Raw genomic sequence first — 17265 nt, 5'->3', positions numbered from 1 at the left:
CCTGAGACCTTCACAATGCAACTCAAGGCTAGGAAGGAGACAGATATAATTTTAACATAAAAAGGTAGAGCAGAAATGCTAGCAGGAGGTTTATTCTTCTAACACTATAGATGCACTGCCCCAAAGCTGATCATCACAGATCTAATCAAACCCACCATTCCACCTCTTACCTCTCCCTGCCCATTAATCAGCCATGGAAACAAACATGGCTGAGAAGGACCTGCCATCCATACTGGAGGCCAGGCGCAGGGGTAGCTCATAAAAAAGACCAAGGGGCTGGAGGAGCAGGGAGAGCAAGAAGGAGAGGCTCCAGGGGCAGGGAGGGTGGTCTTTGCTCATCAAGATGGTGGCCACATCAAGTGTCCTGAGTTTTCCATGCTGGGCCACAGCCATAGAGATCCATTCAGTGGTTTGGAGGAGTCACACCAAACCCCGACTCTGTGGCTTCCCTGGGAGAGACCTGAAGCAGGGGACCCTGGGCGACCCCCGTGTGCTGGAGGCCAGTGAAAAGATGGCTTGTCTTGAGCCCTGTGCTGCCCCTCTCTTCACAACAAGGGCTTGAGGCGTGGTTACTGTGACCTGTGTTGAGTGCCTCCTACGTACCAGTTACTTTAACACACATAGTTCCCTCAGCTGAGAGAAGCTATGTCGCCTGCCTAAGGTCCCACAGCGAGTGAGTGAGAACAGGGTAGCAGCTGAAGGCTGATATGTGCATCACAAATGAGGCAGCCTTTTTCTTCTTTCTTTCTCTCTTTTCTTTTTTTTGGGGGGGGCTGTCCTGCGTAGCTTGTGGGATTTTAGTTAGTTCCCCCACCAGGGATTGAACCTGGGCCCTCGGCAGTGAGAGCTCAGAATCCTAACCACTGGACTACCAAGGAATTCCCTTTTTTTTTTCTTTTTAAAGCACACACTGAGGCCCACCTCCAGTCCGAAACCCTGTCACACCTGCCAAGGTCCTCCAGTTGAGCTGCTTTCCTGCCTAGTTCGGTCCTATCTGGTGTGAACCCATTTCACACCCTTCTCTGATTTGTTCCAGGCTGCCAAACATACCACACCCATCATGTTCATTTCGGTATTTTGTTGAAGGTGAAAAAAACATGTTGGACGAAAGCTGGGAGAGTTACAAAAAGGAGGAACCACATTCTTGATGCAATTTCTTCTTTTCAGTCCTATTTCCTCCTTGGCAAAGACCCTCAGCACAGATCAGCGCTCACATCTTGGGGAAAGGCAAGATTACAGAGACTGTCCACGCCTATGTCTTCTTATTGGTCCCCTAGCATAGACGTTCTCAAACCTTGTTGTGCTGAAGTAGCACTTGCAGAGCTTGCTAAAACACATTGCCGCTCCCCCCCCCAACCTCTAGAGATTGATGTTTCAGTAGGTCTGGGTGGGGCTGGGGCAGAATCATCATTTCTTTTCTTTTTTTTTTTTTTCTTTTTTCTTTTGGCCGCACTGCATGGCATGCGGGATTTTAATTCCCCGACCAAGGATCGAACCCATGTTCCCTGTAGTGGACGCGTGGAGTCCTAACCATTGGACCACCAGGGAATCCCCAGAATCATCATTTCTGACAAGCTCCCGGATGTTGTAGATGACACCCCAAAATATGGCACTTTGACATATTGAATGTCTTAAGCTGAAGGAGTTTGAGAAAATGGCAGAAGCAGGAAGGTCATTCTGATCACTGCCTGCTTCTTCCCTGAAACAAGTCGTGAAACTCCCATGTGAAAGGTGCCCTCCCTGTACCAGGAGGAAGGAATACATTCTCATGACCAGAGACGGGGAATTGGGGCCAAGAAATCTGTACAAACAAACATTGTTAAACTAACGCTTATCTTCCTAGCTAATTCTTCACCACTTACTGTCCCTAGTCCCAACCCCTTTGTTTCGTCAACTCTTCAAAAATGGATTATTTCTTTGTCTAAAGTTATAAAAGCTTCCTGTTCTGGTCACTTCTTTGGCTCTTCATGCTCTTGTGAAATGTCCATGTGCATGTAAAAATTCAATAAAATTGGTAGGCTTTTCTCCTGTTACTCTGTCTTTGTCAGTTTAATTTTCAGACCCAGCCAGGTACCCTAAGAGGGTTGAGGAAAACTTTTTCCTCCCCCGCACGGAGGCTCTTAGTCAGCAAATGCATTGAGTGGCACTGCCTTAAGGATGACAGAAGTGGATCTTCTCATGTCCTGGCTGGATTTGCCTGCCAGTGCTGGGAGAATGGAGAACTTTCTAGATTGCCCTGAGGGCTCCTGGGAAATGTGGTTCCTTAGGGTGTTACTCTTACCCAGGAATATCAGACTGTCCCCAACTTTCTCTTCCCCACACCAACTTGGTGGGGAGAGGCTTGGAAAGAGATGCAGCAGGCAGTAAAATAAACTTTGCTGAGTGGTAATTTTGCTGAGACCATACCTGCCCAGAGGTTTATTAGAAAACATAGTTGTGTTTGATCCAGATCTGAAGACTTGAGGTTGGACATGCATATCAGTTTCCTTATTTGTAAAATACAGAAAATACTACTACCTTGGGGATTGTTATGATTAAAGTCACAAAAAATAACTGTTGCACCAGAGCCAAAATCTGGCTTCTCAGAATTTCAGAACAGTGCACATATTAGTAACAACAGTATTAGTGGTTCCCATGGAGTGAGTGCTTACTAGGGTCCAGGCAATGTGCTAACTGCTCCATAGACAATTTTCCATTTAAATCTCACAATACCCCAAGGAGCAAGATATTATTATTCTTACCGTACCTCTGAGGAAGCCCAAGCTGAGAGATTATGTAACTTGCCCACAGTCACAGAGCCAGGGCTGGAACCCAGGTCCCACCCACAATGAGGTTGTTATCACCTCACGAATCCCAGGAATCTTCCCATCACTGCCTCTCAGTAAACTATTAGATTGGCTGCAGCCCAAACAGGGCTGGGAGCGGGGAGACTTGGGACACAGTACTGACTCTGCTATCACAGAGCTGTGTGGGCATGGGCAAGCCACTTCCCATCTGGATCTGTTTCCTTACCTGTAAGGTAGTGTCTAAGGTCCCTTCCAGTGCTAACATGTCTGCATCCTACTACTTTTTTGTTAGGGCTTGGGAACCAAGTTTGGTTCCAGAACTTTCTCACATTGCCCTGGAACCTCCAGGTTTCCAGCAATAAACCAGGTCCCAGGAAACTACTTAGATGCCTGTAATTCTCCCCAGCTTGTAGAGAAGGGGCCTCTATGTTAATTAAAAATGTTAAAATCTAGATCAAAATACAGAATTTTCTAGGAAAATACAAATTACCAAAATTTATACAAGAGGACATAGAAAACCTGAATACGCCAATAAACACAGAAGAAATTAGAACTATTGTCAAAGTCCTTTCCCTTAAAACCAAAGCAAACCAAACCACAGGCTAAGATGGTCTTATTGGTGAACTACATCTAATTTTCAAGGACCTGATCGTTTCTAGGATACATAAATTCTTCCAGAGTGTAGGAAATGAACAAGGCTTTATACCAAGCTGGCAAGGGTAGCATGTGTGTCAGCTGCGGGCTCTGGGAAGCATATGCTGATTGGAGTTGGGCATACAGACAGTTTATTGTGGAGTAACACCTGTGAAAGGGAAAGGGCAGAATCCAGACTAGGCAGGGAAAGCTGTCAGACAAGGATGCAGGTCTGACCAAGTCTTTGCCAGCCCAACGAGAAGCTCCAGAGCAAAGACTGCATTAGAGGATCCTACAGAAATGGTCAGGCACTTGTACCTTCTTTATAGTCTTGCTTAGTCATTACCTGGAAGCCTCCCGAGAAAAGCGTGACCTTGGCTCCCCATGTCCCATTAAGGAAGGATAGAAGGAAAGAAAGAAGGATGGAAGGGAGGAAGGGAGGGAGGGAGGAAGGAAACTTTGGCTAACCGCACTAAAAACTTAAAGGCAAAAATTCTAAATAGACTATTAGCAAATGAAATCCAATGGTATTTTAAAAGGATTATATGTAGGGACTTCCCTGGTGGTTCAGTCAGTAAGACTCTGAGCTCCCAATGCAGCGGCCCCGGGTTTGATCCCTGGTCGGGGAACTAGATCCCACGTGCATGCCGCAACTAAAGATCCTGCATGCCACAAGGAAGACCCAGTGCAGCCAAAATAAATAAATAAATGTTAAAGAAAAAGAAGAAGGATTATATGTAAAGAATCCAAAGATGATTTTCAGCAGAGAATCTATTAATTTGCTACAGGACTAGATTAAAAGGGAGAGAAGATATTCCCATTAAGATAAATGCTTTGATGAATGAATTTGATAACATATCAACAGATGCTTATTTCTAAATAAGAACATAAAATTCTTGGCAAGCTGAGGTGGAAGGAATCTTTCTTACCTTGATGAAGTCTAACTACCAAAAACAGTTAGCAAATATCCTATTCAATGGTGAAAAATCAGACATTCCAGAAAAATCAGGAAGGAGACAAGGCTGACCACAATCACCAGCACTATATAACAGTCTACTGGTGACACTAACCAATTCAATAAGGGAAAACCAATTTTTTAAAAATTGCCATTCATTGTTTTGAAGTTGATTTTGGTGGTGGTTGCACATTCTGTGAATATACTAAAGAAACATTGAATTGTACCCTTTAAATAGGAAAATGGTATGGTATATAAATTATATCTCCAAAAGCTGTTAGAAAAATCATTATCCTCTCTATTACAAGATTTTACTATTTAGAAGATACTTCTCTATTTAGAAAATGAAAGAGAATAAACTTAAAAATTAGTAAAACTGAGAGTTTAGAAAGGTGACCAAGTACAGTCAACATACAAAAATCATGTTCTAATAAGCAAACAGTAGCCAATTTCAAAATATCACAGAAAAAGAATCCTATTGACTATACACAAAGCTAAGAATAGACCTAATAAGAAGTGTGAAAGACTTAAATTTAAAAACAATACAATTTTTTACTGCTGGAAACAAACTGGTATAAGGCATGGCTGCCACACATTCCCTGTGCCCCAGCCCCCCATTCAGGAATGGCTGGGGGGAAGTTCTTTTCAGAAGTGCCTCTGGACATCACAGGGACCATGAAGAATGTGACTTATGAACTATATTAAACGCCTGGTACAAAGTCTGGCGAATAGTGAGCATTCTACAAATGTTAATTATTTTTCCAGATTCCATGTACAGCTAGAACTCAGGATCACAGAAATGGAAAACTGAACTTGATTCAGTGGTGTTGGCGGATTGGCTGGGAGGGTAGAAATGCTCAGGAAGGAGCGTGACATTTCTTTCAACAAAATATGTCCCTGAGATGAGGGGATCTGACTGGATACAAGAGCTCCTGGGAAGATGAATCATTATAGTTCAGAGACAAGACTCATTCAGTGTTTGTGTTTTGGGGTGGGGAGAGCTGTCTTACTTGTGGTGACCAGATCATGAGACAGTGGGGCTCCCTTATTCCCAAACTCCCCCCACCCCAAACCCAACAGCCAGCACCTGCCCCTCATTCTCAAAGGGCTATCCTGAGGCTACAGAGAGATGGACCGCCTGGGAATTTACTTTCCCCCAACAATTAATAGGGTGCTACAGCTGACCTCTGTTCTAATAGGTTGGGGGCCTGAATTGATTAGGGTAAAGTGAGCTGCTGTAACACAAAATGTAGAGTGACTCAAGGAAGAACACAGCTTATTTTTCAGATAACGTCTAAAATGGGTCTTCCTGATTCCTGGGTGGGTCTCCTCTAAGTGGGCATCTGGGGCCCAGGCTCCTCCTCTCTACACTTTGCCCTCTGAGCGCATGTCTTCCAGAGTCACTGTTCGTGAAAGATTTAGGGGCTGGGCCGGGAAATGGCACACATCACTTCTAATTACAAGGAGGCTGGGGAAGCTCGTCTAGCTGTCGACCCAAGGAGAAAAGGAAACTCGTTAGGTAAGCAGCTAAGCAGTCTTGGCCACTGTACCTGTGCCACCTTCGTGGTTAACTGTTTTGGATGCCAACCCCGGTCAGAGGACGTGGATTTGAGGCTCGGCTTAAATCGTAACTGAGAGACCTTCAACAAGATTTTTAACCTCTCTGAACCTCAGTTTTCTTTAACCTAAAACAGTGACGATTATAATGATAATAACAACCCCTTCAGGGTTATTTGGAATTATACAGAAGGTTGTTTGTTAAAGGGCCTTATAAATGACAAAGCCCCCTGGAAATGCTCTTCACTCACCTACCTGGAACGCGCTGCCTTCTCCTGCCTTTATTTAGTTTCTATCCCCTGTTCAGAGGCTGTGTCTAATTCCTTGTGAAGAGTTCCAGAGTACCCTATTCTACCAACTGTAGCCCTTTGGGGTCCTGGCACCACTGAATAGAAGACAAAAACCAGATTGCTTTGAAGTAGTTTGGGAATTTTTATTACCTGGGAAACCTGAGAGCAATCCTGACCACCTCAGCACTTACTCCTAATTCAGAATTGTTTGTTTCCTCTCCTGGTGAGCTTTTGGCAATTTGTGACATTCCTCCCCAAAGCACTGTGGATTCTTGGCCAGTGAGTAGCCAAATCCAACAACCAAAAAGGTGAATAACTCAGCGTAAGAGACATGGAAAGGAGGCTAGAGACTTATTCGTGCTTCATATTAGAAGAGCTGTGACTTCATATTCCCCCAAATGTAAGTGGGGAGCCCAGGGCGGCTCTCTAATCCTCATTAATGTCCCCTTAACAACCACCTCTTTTATAAAACGTTCTCAAATGTTACCAGCTCAAATTAGGCTCCACTTTCCCCCAAGGGATTGCATTTCCTAAATGCCACATGACAGAGCTCCCACTTCAATTCAAATCCTTCCCTTGTTAGTTTTAACTCTCACACAGATTAAGTTACTGGAGATCAGGGACTGTGTCTTTTGATTCCACACGAAAGAAGATATGCAGATATCAGTAAAAGTGTGTTAATCAAGGACATTCCATGGGGAGTGGCATTCCTGGAAAGGGATAGTTGTGTTCTGATCCTAAACCCACAATATAACGGTTAGGTTATCTGGATCCTTGAAATGTGACGTTCTTGGGCATTTATCGACGCAGGTTAGCACTGCCCCGTGGCACTGCTCAGAACTGAACAGAGAAAGGGTGGATCATAGAAGGGTTTCATTCACTCCATTCGTTCATTCATTCAACAGATAATTGCAGGGTTCTAAACTGTTCTTAGCGCCAGCAAGGAGCTTAAAGAGAAAAGGGAGATAAAGATTCATTTTCCAGTCTAGTAGAGTGAGACCAGGACAGAGCAGACCAGTAAAGTTGGACAAAGGACCAGGCAAGCAATTTAGAAGCAAGGTTGGGGGCAGGTAACTTTAGGGGCAGGCATGCGGGAACATGACCCAGAAAGAGGCCCGGAATGGAACAGATTTCAACAGCTGTCTTCATTTTTCAGACTGGCAAACATTTAAAGATTGACAACACCAGGTGCTGCTGGAGTCTGCAGAGCCGACTCTCACACATATCGCTGGGATGGTGTAAATTTGGGTCAACCTTTCTGCGGGGCAACCTCACAAAATGTGCCCATGTTTAAATCGCACATACATATGACTCAGCTATTCCAAACCAGGCATTTATCTTGGACAAATGAATGATTGGACAAATGAAAAAAGATGTCACTATCAGTATAGCATTTTCATTGCGTCATTACCTGAAGAGGGGAAACTTGTAGGCATTGGATTGGGTCACACGCTCATCCTTGAATGAATCACAATGGCCAGAGGGATCAGGTCCTCTGATTGGCTGAACTTCAGTCATGCATCTCTCCTGTGTTGCCAGGGTATGGAGGAGAACCATGATGGACAGGCAAGGATGAGGACCAGGGGAAGGGAAGTTGCCCAAAGGGAAAAAAAGAAGAGTACTATTACCAGAAGAAGACTGGGGCTGAGAAAGACTATTGAGTAAACAAAATCTATAGCTGCTTCCATCCGCTATAGCAGGAGTAGCTGGGGCAGAGGGAAGGATGTTTCATGTAGAGAGAATAGATTATTCTTAACAGATCCTCAGGGAGCCTTTATAGTCTGTGATGAAGATCCTTGTCCTGAGAGGATGAGAAGGGACATTGGGGAAGGTCAGCCCTTTGGAAGGAGAGCCAGATTGATAAATCCAGACACATGAATAACTGAATAACTTGAAAGATGGGGTTGAGACTGGGGGAGGGGGAAGTTTTAAGAAAAACATAAACAGGACAGTTGAGAATGCTATGAGTGGGATCAGGAAAGTTTCTGACCCTGGATGGGCCCATGTCATGTCCACATATGTCAGTGTAACATTGGACAGATGACTTCATCACTCGAAACCTCAGTTTCCTTATCTCTAAAACTGAAAGAAGAGCCCAACCTCATGGGTTGCCTGGGAAATTTTCATGAGACTGTGTAGGTGAAAACCCCTAACACAATGTGAGTTGAATCTAAGGAAAGGGCAGGCCAGAAGGAACCCTCAAATTTAAACAAAAAGAAAAACAATTTGCATGGAAGACATTAATTATGGTGGCCCCAGGAAGTCTGAAAGCCAGAGCTTTGTTCTAGGGCAAAGGGAGCCCTGGAGTTTAACTTGGGGACAGTAATGAGGGTTACAATTCTACTTGTAACCTGAAACTATGTTGAAAAACCAGAACTTGCCCTTCTGCAAGCTCTTAACTGTGTACAAATGGAACAAGTGTTTACTTTTACGTTTTTATTTTTCATGTGCACTTTTGCTGGCTGATGAAACACTTGAGAACAGGAGCTACTTAAAGTCCCCGAGGCACCCAAGCCCCACCACCCTGTTGCTCCACTTTGCCCTGTGTCCAGGGTACCTCGGGCTTTGCTTCTGCCTCGCGTGCCTCTTCTCAGGATGGAGGATGGACCACTCATACAGAGGCTGCCTTGAATTTCCTTTGCCTCAAGCTCAGAACCAGTGAGTCTTGTGTCAACAGGGTGGCAAGCGTGTGTTGCCCTGTCCAGGAAGGAAGGAGAGGGCACACCCCTGGGAAGGAGTGAGTGGGGAGAGAGCCCAGATGCTCCCACCACTCCTGACCCCAAAGTGGTCCAGTCTGTGTGCAAAGAGCCTTGAACCAGGAGCCCAGAGGCCACTGGGTACTGGACAAGGCCTGACCTCTCCAAGCCCCTTTCTTTTTCTTTTTCCCCTCCAGGAAATATTTTATTTTGCTTAAAAAAAAATTTTTATTGGAGTATACTTGCTTTACAATGTTGTGTTAGTTTCTACCGTACAGCGAAGTGAATCAGCTATACGTATACATATAGCCCCTCTTTTTTGGATTTCCTTCCCATTTAGGTCACCACAGAGCACTGAGTAGAGTTCCCTGTGCTATACAGTAGGTTCTCATTAGTTATCTATTTTATACATAGTATCAATAGTGTATATATGTCAATCCCAATCTCCCAATTCATCCCACCCCTCCAAACCCCTTTCTTCACTCTTCAAATGGTGGCAATGCTATCTCAGAGGACAGCCGAGGGGAATGGGAGAAACCCTGCGATGACAGGGCCTCATAAACAGCGGGGCCCTGAGCAGGTGCCTGTTATTATCACCCTTCCACGTCTCACGGGGTTTACAGGGCGTCGGAGCTGTGGTCTATGTCCCAGGGTGAGAAATGGGTGGTCCATCTGGGTCAGATTACCAGGCACAAAAGCGAAGCCAAGAATCAGCAGTCATTTCTGAGAGCCTGTCTTGGGTTTTTGTCTGGGATCCAAAGCAGTGCTGTTGCCATGGACACCAGGAGTTCCTTGCCTGTGTCCAGAGGGAGAACTGACGCGGTCGCCAGGAACTCGCAGAGCTGTTGTGGATCAGGACGGAAGTAACTCCACTGCACACACAGAAGTGGGCGCCCATGGAGAGCAGAAGGGAACAGAACGGGAAACAAGGAAGGAAGCAGAAGCGAACTTTCTCTCCCTTCCTCGGCACCTCGTCACACGTCCCGGGGCTTAACCAGCCCTGGCATCAGAGCCCAGCCACCACCAAATGGCTTCACCCCACCACCAAGCGGTGGGCTCTCCCTAGAGGGGAGGTAGGGGCGCCACCAAAACAGATGGTAGCGCTCTGAGGCAAAGGCTGCATTCCAAACAGCACGCGTGAGACAATTCCTGCATGCCTCCCCTCTGCTTGGTGCTTTGGGAAGAAACCAAAGACACAAAAGGACCTGTTGGCACAAGACGCTCAAAACAAACAGCTGTTCTGTATAGCCACCCCTGAAGAGGGACTTCCCTAGGTCTAAGCCACCAAGTAACATAGGTGCCATTAGGCTCACCCTCAGGCACATCGCTGGCCACTGGTGTCCAGTGTCCAGAGGGACGGCCTGAGGGACGAGAGGGTGGGGTTCGCTGGAGTGTCGTATGGGGTGGGCCTGAGGGACGAGAGGGTGGGGTTCGCTGGAGTCCCGGCCAACATGGAAGGGGCCCCCTGGAGGTTAGGTCAGGTTACTTGGCTTGAGAGAAAACACCAGATCAGGGCAGGGCAAATCCAGCAGAAGGAAGGCTGTGCCATCAAAGGGTGGCAAAAGCTCTATCAGGGACACGAATGGCAGGCAGGCCAGGTGTGCTTAGGTGATGAGGGGAGGGGCCCCTGCTCATGAGGATGAAGCCCTCTTCTTTCCCTCCCCTCGCCCTTCTTCTCCCCCTTTTCCTTCTTTCCTTTGATTCAGCAGCTTTTGACTTGATTATTTCCCAAACAGCTGGATGTCTTGGAGATTTTACTGCTCTCACGGGCACTGAGAATCTGAAAACTGCCCCGATGTTTCCAGCTCTTCAATATTCCTTAGTTGTCCAAAAACATTTCTTCTGAGGGGAATGAGTAGCTGCACCTCCCGGGCTTATGTAGATTTTTTTAAAATTAATTAATTAATTAATGGCTGCGTTGGGTCTTCGTTGCTGCGTGCGGGCTTTCTCTAGTTGCTGCGAGCGGGGGCTACTGTTCGTTGCAGTGCAGGGGCTTCTCATTGCAGTGGCTTCTCGTTGCCCAGCACAGGCTCTATGCGAACGGGCTTCAGTAGTTGTGGCACGCAGGCTCAGTAGTTGCAGCTCTAGGGCTCCGGAGCGCAGGCTCAGTAGTTGTGGCACACTGGCTTAGTTGCTCCGTGACATGTGGGATCTAGTCCCCGGACCAGGGCTCGAACCCGTTTCCCCTGCATTGGCAGGTGGATTCTTAACCACTGCGCCACCAGGGAAGTCCTTTATGTAGATCTTTCGTCAGTTAACTTCTAGCCCAGGGTCTGGTGAAATTTTGGGAGAACACATTCTGCTGCAGGAAACCCCTGGTCTCATCAGCAGTTCACAGCCGTCTCTCAGGTGGATCATTTCCTCAGAAGGTCACATACTTTATCCAACTCTCTGGACTGTTGCTCTGAAGCTCAGGGCCACGTGGATTGATCCTTCCCTCACGTATTCAGACCTTGGGACTCTCTTAGCACGTAGGCTCTTTCTTGGGCCATCACACCCTCACAAGGTGAACTGAAGTGGATGGAACATGCCTGGAGCTTGTGCTTGGCCGCCCCGGGTGGAACCTTCCCTCTTTCCACCACGGGCACGCTCAGGTCATCTAGTTTCCGTGGAACACATGCCCCAGCACGTTGAGATCTGAATGGAATCTTTCTAGATGACAGACGCCTAACAGTCTCCCTTATCCCCCAGACCACCCCCAGGCTGGCCAGAACTATTTAAAATGCCAATCTGAGCCATCCCTCCAGTTGAAAAGCATCTCTGATCTTCATCATTACATCTCCAGCCCAATCGCCCTTTATTCTGCCCCAATAAACTGCTCAGAACGACTCTACCCCCAACTCCTGCCAGTACCCACCGCTCACCACCAGCTCCTGATAACGCCCTGTGTGCACACACCATGCCTCTCCCGGAAAATCGGTCCCCATTCTCCTCCATCCGGAGCAGACATGGCTGCACTGTGCACCTTCTCCTCCCACGGGCATGCTGTCATTCTGTTCTCAGAAGCTGGCTGTGCCACCCACATGGGATAACGGTACCTCAGCGGTTTAGCATCTGCCCCTCACCCCCTCTACCAGGGCAGCTTGAAGGCAGAGGCTGAGCTTAGCACCTGATAGGTGCTTATTACTTATCTACTGCTGCAGATAAGACAGATGCTAGAAACTCTAATTGGAGAAGAATAATAGTGCATTGAGTACGTACTACGTGCCAGACATTATTTAAGCTCAGTTAATACTCACAACAACCCTATGGGACAAGTACTATTACAGTCCTTACTTTACCGTTAAAGGAGCAAAGAATGGTTAAGTAACGTACACAAAATCTCTCAGCTACTAAATAATAAAGCCAGGATTTGAACCCACAGTTTCCACTCTTAACCACTAACTTGTAATGCTTTTCAAACTAAGTAAGAATGGTCAAGAACTCAATTTTAGAAGTTTAGAGGCCTCAGCATCAAATGGACCAGGGTACAAACTTTGGCTCTGACCTTGACCTTACTCAACCAGGCTGAACCTCAATTTCCTCAAAAGTAAAATGAGCACAAGAATAGTATTTTGCCCTATCTACTGTTTGGTTGATTTTAAAACTATACATATCTTCTATAATCTACAACTGCAATTCAGGGGTGTGGTGGCCTTGTGAGGCTTTTAGATTTGAATTACTGCTGCCAACTCTAATCTCAACCCTCACAGAGAATTTCCTGGAGAATATGTAGGGTATCTCCTTTAGATTAGCCAGATTAATCAAAGGCTGTGCACTTGAACTCCTTTTTTTGGACACGGACTTTCCCTCAAACTATCCTACTTGCTTCCATGATCATTGCCCTTGGGTGCGGGGCCCTCACTGTGTACCTGAGATGATGGGGTTTCTTGTGGGCATTGGTGGTGGACACCCTGAATGTGATTCAGTGTCCCTTACATGAGGGTCATAGGGACACTTCTCTAACACGAGTATTCTCTTCATCACAGGCACAATGCTAAAAGGAGGGGAACTGTTTTGATCTTTAATTGCTGTTATTTCTTAGGCAGGAAATAGCGCTTGTTTGGGAAAATATTTTGATAAGCTGCGAGGCATGGGAGTAGGAGCCCAAGATCTGCGTGTTTCCTTAAGTCAAGCAACTCAAGATAAGGCACAGACTGCTCTGCCTGAGATCAGGAGAGGAATTTGACCCTTGAGAAGAAGGAGAGGAAATTCAGGGAAGCCAGGTGAGAAGTGGGAAGGGATCCCTGTGAGAGGGTGGGTGAGGTGAAGGCCAGTGGCAGAGGTGCTATATTAATTTGCTAGGGCTGCCATAATAAAGTACTGCAGGCTGGGTGGCTTAAACAAAAGAAATTTAATTTTTTCACAGTTCTGGAGGCTAGAAGTCTGAGATCAAGGTGTCAGCAGAGTTGATTTCCTTGTCCTGTGGGTGGCTGCCTTTTCCCTGTGTCCTCACATGGTCTTCCCTCTGTACATGTCTGTGTCCTAATCTCCTCTTCTCATAAGGACACCAGTCATATTGGATTAGGGCCCATCCTAATGACATCATTTTTAACTTCATCTTTAATGACCCTATCTCTAGGGACTTCCCTGGTGGTCCAGTGGTTAAGACTCCACGCTCCCAATGCAAGGGGCCTTGGTTCAATCCCTGGTCAGGGAATTAGATCCTACATGCCGCAACTAAGACCTGGAGCAGCCTAAATAAATAAATAAATATTTTAAAATAAATAAATAAAGACCCTATCTCTAAACACAGTCACATTCTGAGGGACTGAGGGTTAGGACTTCAACATATAAGTTTTGGGGGGAGCAAAATTCAACCTATACTAGGAGCCAAAGGACATTTGAAGACCACCCCCCATCCTCCCAACCATGTCTTCCTGTGTAAATCTTCACTAGCTGCTTTGTGTGAGTGGAATCTTTTGTAGAGGTCAAAGCAAAGGTAAGCCTCACATCTGGGAGCCATGTGGTGTGGAAGAGAGGTACCCCTTGTGGGATCAAGAACTGTGAGAAAGGAAGCCTCCAGGGAAACAGAAGGAAACTTGGGACATTCTTTGGACCTCCCCGGGGCCTGGAGATCTTGGCTAGCATCTGGTTTGTATCACTGATCATGCCTCCTTCTCGGCTTTCATCGTCAGGAAACTCAGAGTCATATTGGAGGTCCCTTATAAGAAATGTTCGGGAACTTATGCAGAGTTACTCCCCAAGCTGTATCCTACTATTTGGCCTTCATTTTCTCTTGCCCCTCTAGTGTGAACCTTTCTTGTCTTTGTCTACCCAGCATCCCTTCCTTTGAAGCATTTCACTCCCCTCCATATAGTCCCTTCAAAGCTGCCAATCATAGCTCCCGATGGGGAGTCTTCCCCTACACCCTACTGAGCAATGGCCTTAGAAATCCCTAGACAAGGGGGTCCTTGCAATTAGTAGGAAAGGGGGCAGTTGGTTTGGCTGGACCAGACACTGACTGCATTGCCTGGACTGTCCCTCTTTCTGCCCTGCAGAGCATGGAGTGTCCTAGGAGCGCTCTGCATGGTTTTTCCTTCTCTCTGTTACCAAATGGGAGACGTATTGTATTGTTTCTGTTGTCTCTTTGTCACTGGGTGGTGGGTATATTGGAGGTGGTGGTGATGGTGGTTAAACTTATCTTTTAGCTCTAGGCTGCCAAATCCATGAAAGGCCGCTTTGGAACCTGATGGGAGAGGAAAACCCATCAACCAGAAATTCTGGTCTTGAGACTGAATGTGGCAACTAAACATGATCTTGGTTTTTAGTGTTTGTTTATAGAGGGGTATTTATAGAACTGTATTTATGGGAAGAAGGATGATTTTGTTTGTCAAGCTTCCTTCCCAGGAAGGACCATTTTTCTGACCCCATGTGGTCTTGAAGGGTCTAGGAGTCAAGACACTCCCATCCTTATTTCCATCTCCACAAAGACGGAACCTAACCCAGACTGGTCAATCAGAGAACCCCATCTCTCTATCTATAGTGATTGGTTCAGTTACGGACACATGACCAATCATGATTGACAGATGAGCATTAGACAAGAGAGGTCCTCTTTACCCAGAGAAAGCTGAAGAAGTAAAAGTGGCTTCAAAGTCAGCATTTTCTGAAAGGTTCTCCAGTCATTCTACCATCAGAGATTTTTCCCTACCAGTTTCACCTTGTAAAAGTTTGGAACCACAGACCGTCAGTTTTTCTTGGACCCTTGGCATGAGTTATTTAGATGATATGTTTTAATTTACAAATCTATAGACTTTTGTTGCTACTGACTAAATTCATTGTTTTTGTTAGAGAATGAGATCTGTATGAATCTGTATGTGATAAGTGTGTTCAGTTCTTTGAACTTTATTTAGACTTGCTTTATGTACTAGTGTGTAGCCAAGTTTTGTAAAACATATCTTGGGTGCTTGAAAAAAACGTTTTCCTAAATTGATTAGTGCAGAGTTCTATGTAAGTCAAACATTTTTGCGTTGTGCAAATCATCAATATTCCTACTGATTTTTATTTGGTTTTTTTATCTACTTGGTCTGTACATTACAAAGAGGTGTATTAAAATCTCCTATTATGATGACAGAGAAGTCAATTTCTCCTTGTTATTCTAATTTTTGTTTTCTATTTTTTAAAAACAACAACTTTTTTAGAGCAGTTTTAAGTTCACAGCTAAATTGAGCAGAAAGTACAGAGATTTCCTGTCTACCCACTGTCCCCATACATGCATAGCCTCCTCCACTATCAATATCCCCCACCAGAGTAGTACATTTGTTACAACTGATGAATTTACATTGACACATCATCACTCAAGGTCCATAGTTTACATTAGTGCACACTTGGTATTGTATGTTCTATGGGTTTGGACAAATGTATAATGATATGTGTCTACCATTATAGTATCATACAGGATTGTTTCACTGTCCTGAAAATCCTCTGTGCTTTACCTGTTCATACCTCCATCAATGCTAATCCTTGGCAACCACTGACTTTTTATTAATTAATTAATTAATTAATTTTTGGCTGCATTGGGTCTTCGTTGATGTGCGTGGGCTTTCTCTAGTTGTAGCGAGCAGGGGCTACTCTTTGTTGTGGTGCGCGGGCTTCTCACTGCGGTGGCTTCTCTTGTTGTGGAGCATGGGCTGTAGGGCATGCAGGCCTCAGTAGTTGTGGCTCACGGGCTCTAGTGCTCAGGCTCAGTAGTTGTGGCGTATGGGCTTAGTTGCTCTGCAGCATGTGGGATCTTCCTGGGCCAGGGCTCAAACCCATGTCCCCTGCATTGGCAGGCGGATTCTTAACCACCAGCAAAGTCCAACCACTGATCTTCTTACTGGTTCCATAGTTTTGCCTTTTCCAGAATGTCATAAATTTGGAATCATACAGTATGTAGCCTTTTCAGATTGGCTTCTTTCACTTAGTAATGTACACTTAAGGTTGCTCCATGTGTGAACGTAAATCTTCAACTCCTTTGGGTAAGTACCAAGGAGCACAATTGCTGGATCCCGTGGTAAAACTATGTTTACATTTTGTAAGAAACCACCTAGCTCTTTTCCAAAGTGGCAGCTCTATTTGGAATTCTCACCAGCAGTGTATGAAGAGTTTCTGTTGCCCAACAGCCTTGCCAGCATTTAGTGTTGTCAGTGTTCTGGATTTTGAACATTTTAATATATGTCCAGGAGTATCTCGTTGTCATTTTAATTTGCATTGCCCTGATGACTTATGATGTGAAACATCTTTTCATATTTTTATTTGACATCTGTATTTCTTCTTTGGTGAGGTGTCTGTTAAGGTCTTTGACCCATTATTTAAAAATTAATTTTTATTGGAGTATAGTTACTTTACAATGTTGTGTTAGTTTCTGCTGTACTCTCTGACCCATTTTAAAATCAGGTTATTTTCTTGCTGTTGAGTTTTAAGAGCTCTTTGTATATTTTGAATAATAGTCCCTATCAGATGTGTCTTTTGCAAATAGGTACTTTCAGTCTGTGAGTTGTCTTTTCATTCTCTTGACAGTGACTTTCCAAGAGCAGAAAGTTTTAATTTTAATGAAGTCCAGCTTAACAATTTTTTCTTTCATGTGTGTCATGCCTTTGCTGTCATATCTAAAAAGTCATCACCAAATCCAGGGTCATCTAGATTTTCTCCTATGGTATTTTCTAGAAGTTTCATAGTTTTGCATTTAACATTTAGGTCTATGATATAATTTTGAGTTAATTTTTGTAAAAAGTGTAAGGGCTATGTCTACATTCATTTTTTTTTTTTTTTTACATGTGCATGTCCAATTGTTCCAGCACCATTTGATGAAGAGACTGTTTTTTCTCCACTGTATTGCCTTTGCTCCTTGTCAAAGATCAGTTGACTATATTTATGTGGTCTATTTT

This window comes from Eschrichtius robustus, chromosome 15 (genome assembly GCF_028021215.1).
Source record: "Eschrichtius robustus isolate mEscRob2 chromosome 15, mEscRob2.pri, whole genome shotgun sequence".
NCBI lineage: Eukaryota > Metazoa > Chordata > Mammalia > Artiodactyla > Eschrichtiidae > Eschrichtius > Eschrichtius robustus.
The sequence above is the reverse complement of the archived record's forward strand: the minus strand, read 5'-3'. Positions refer to the sequence as shown.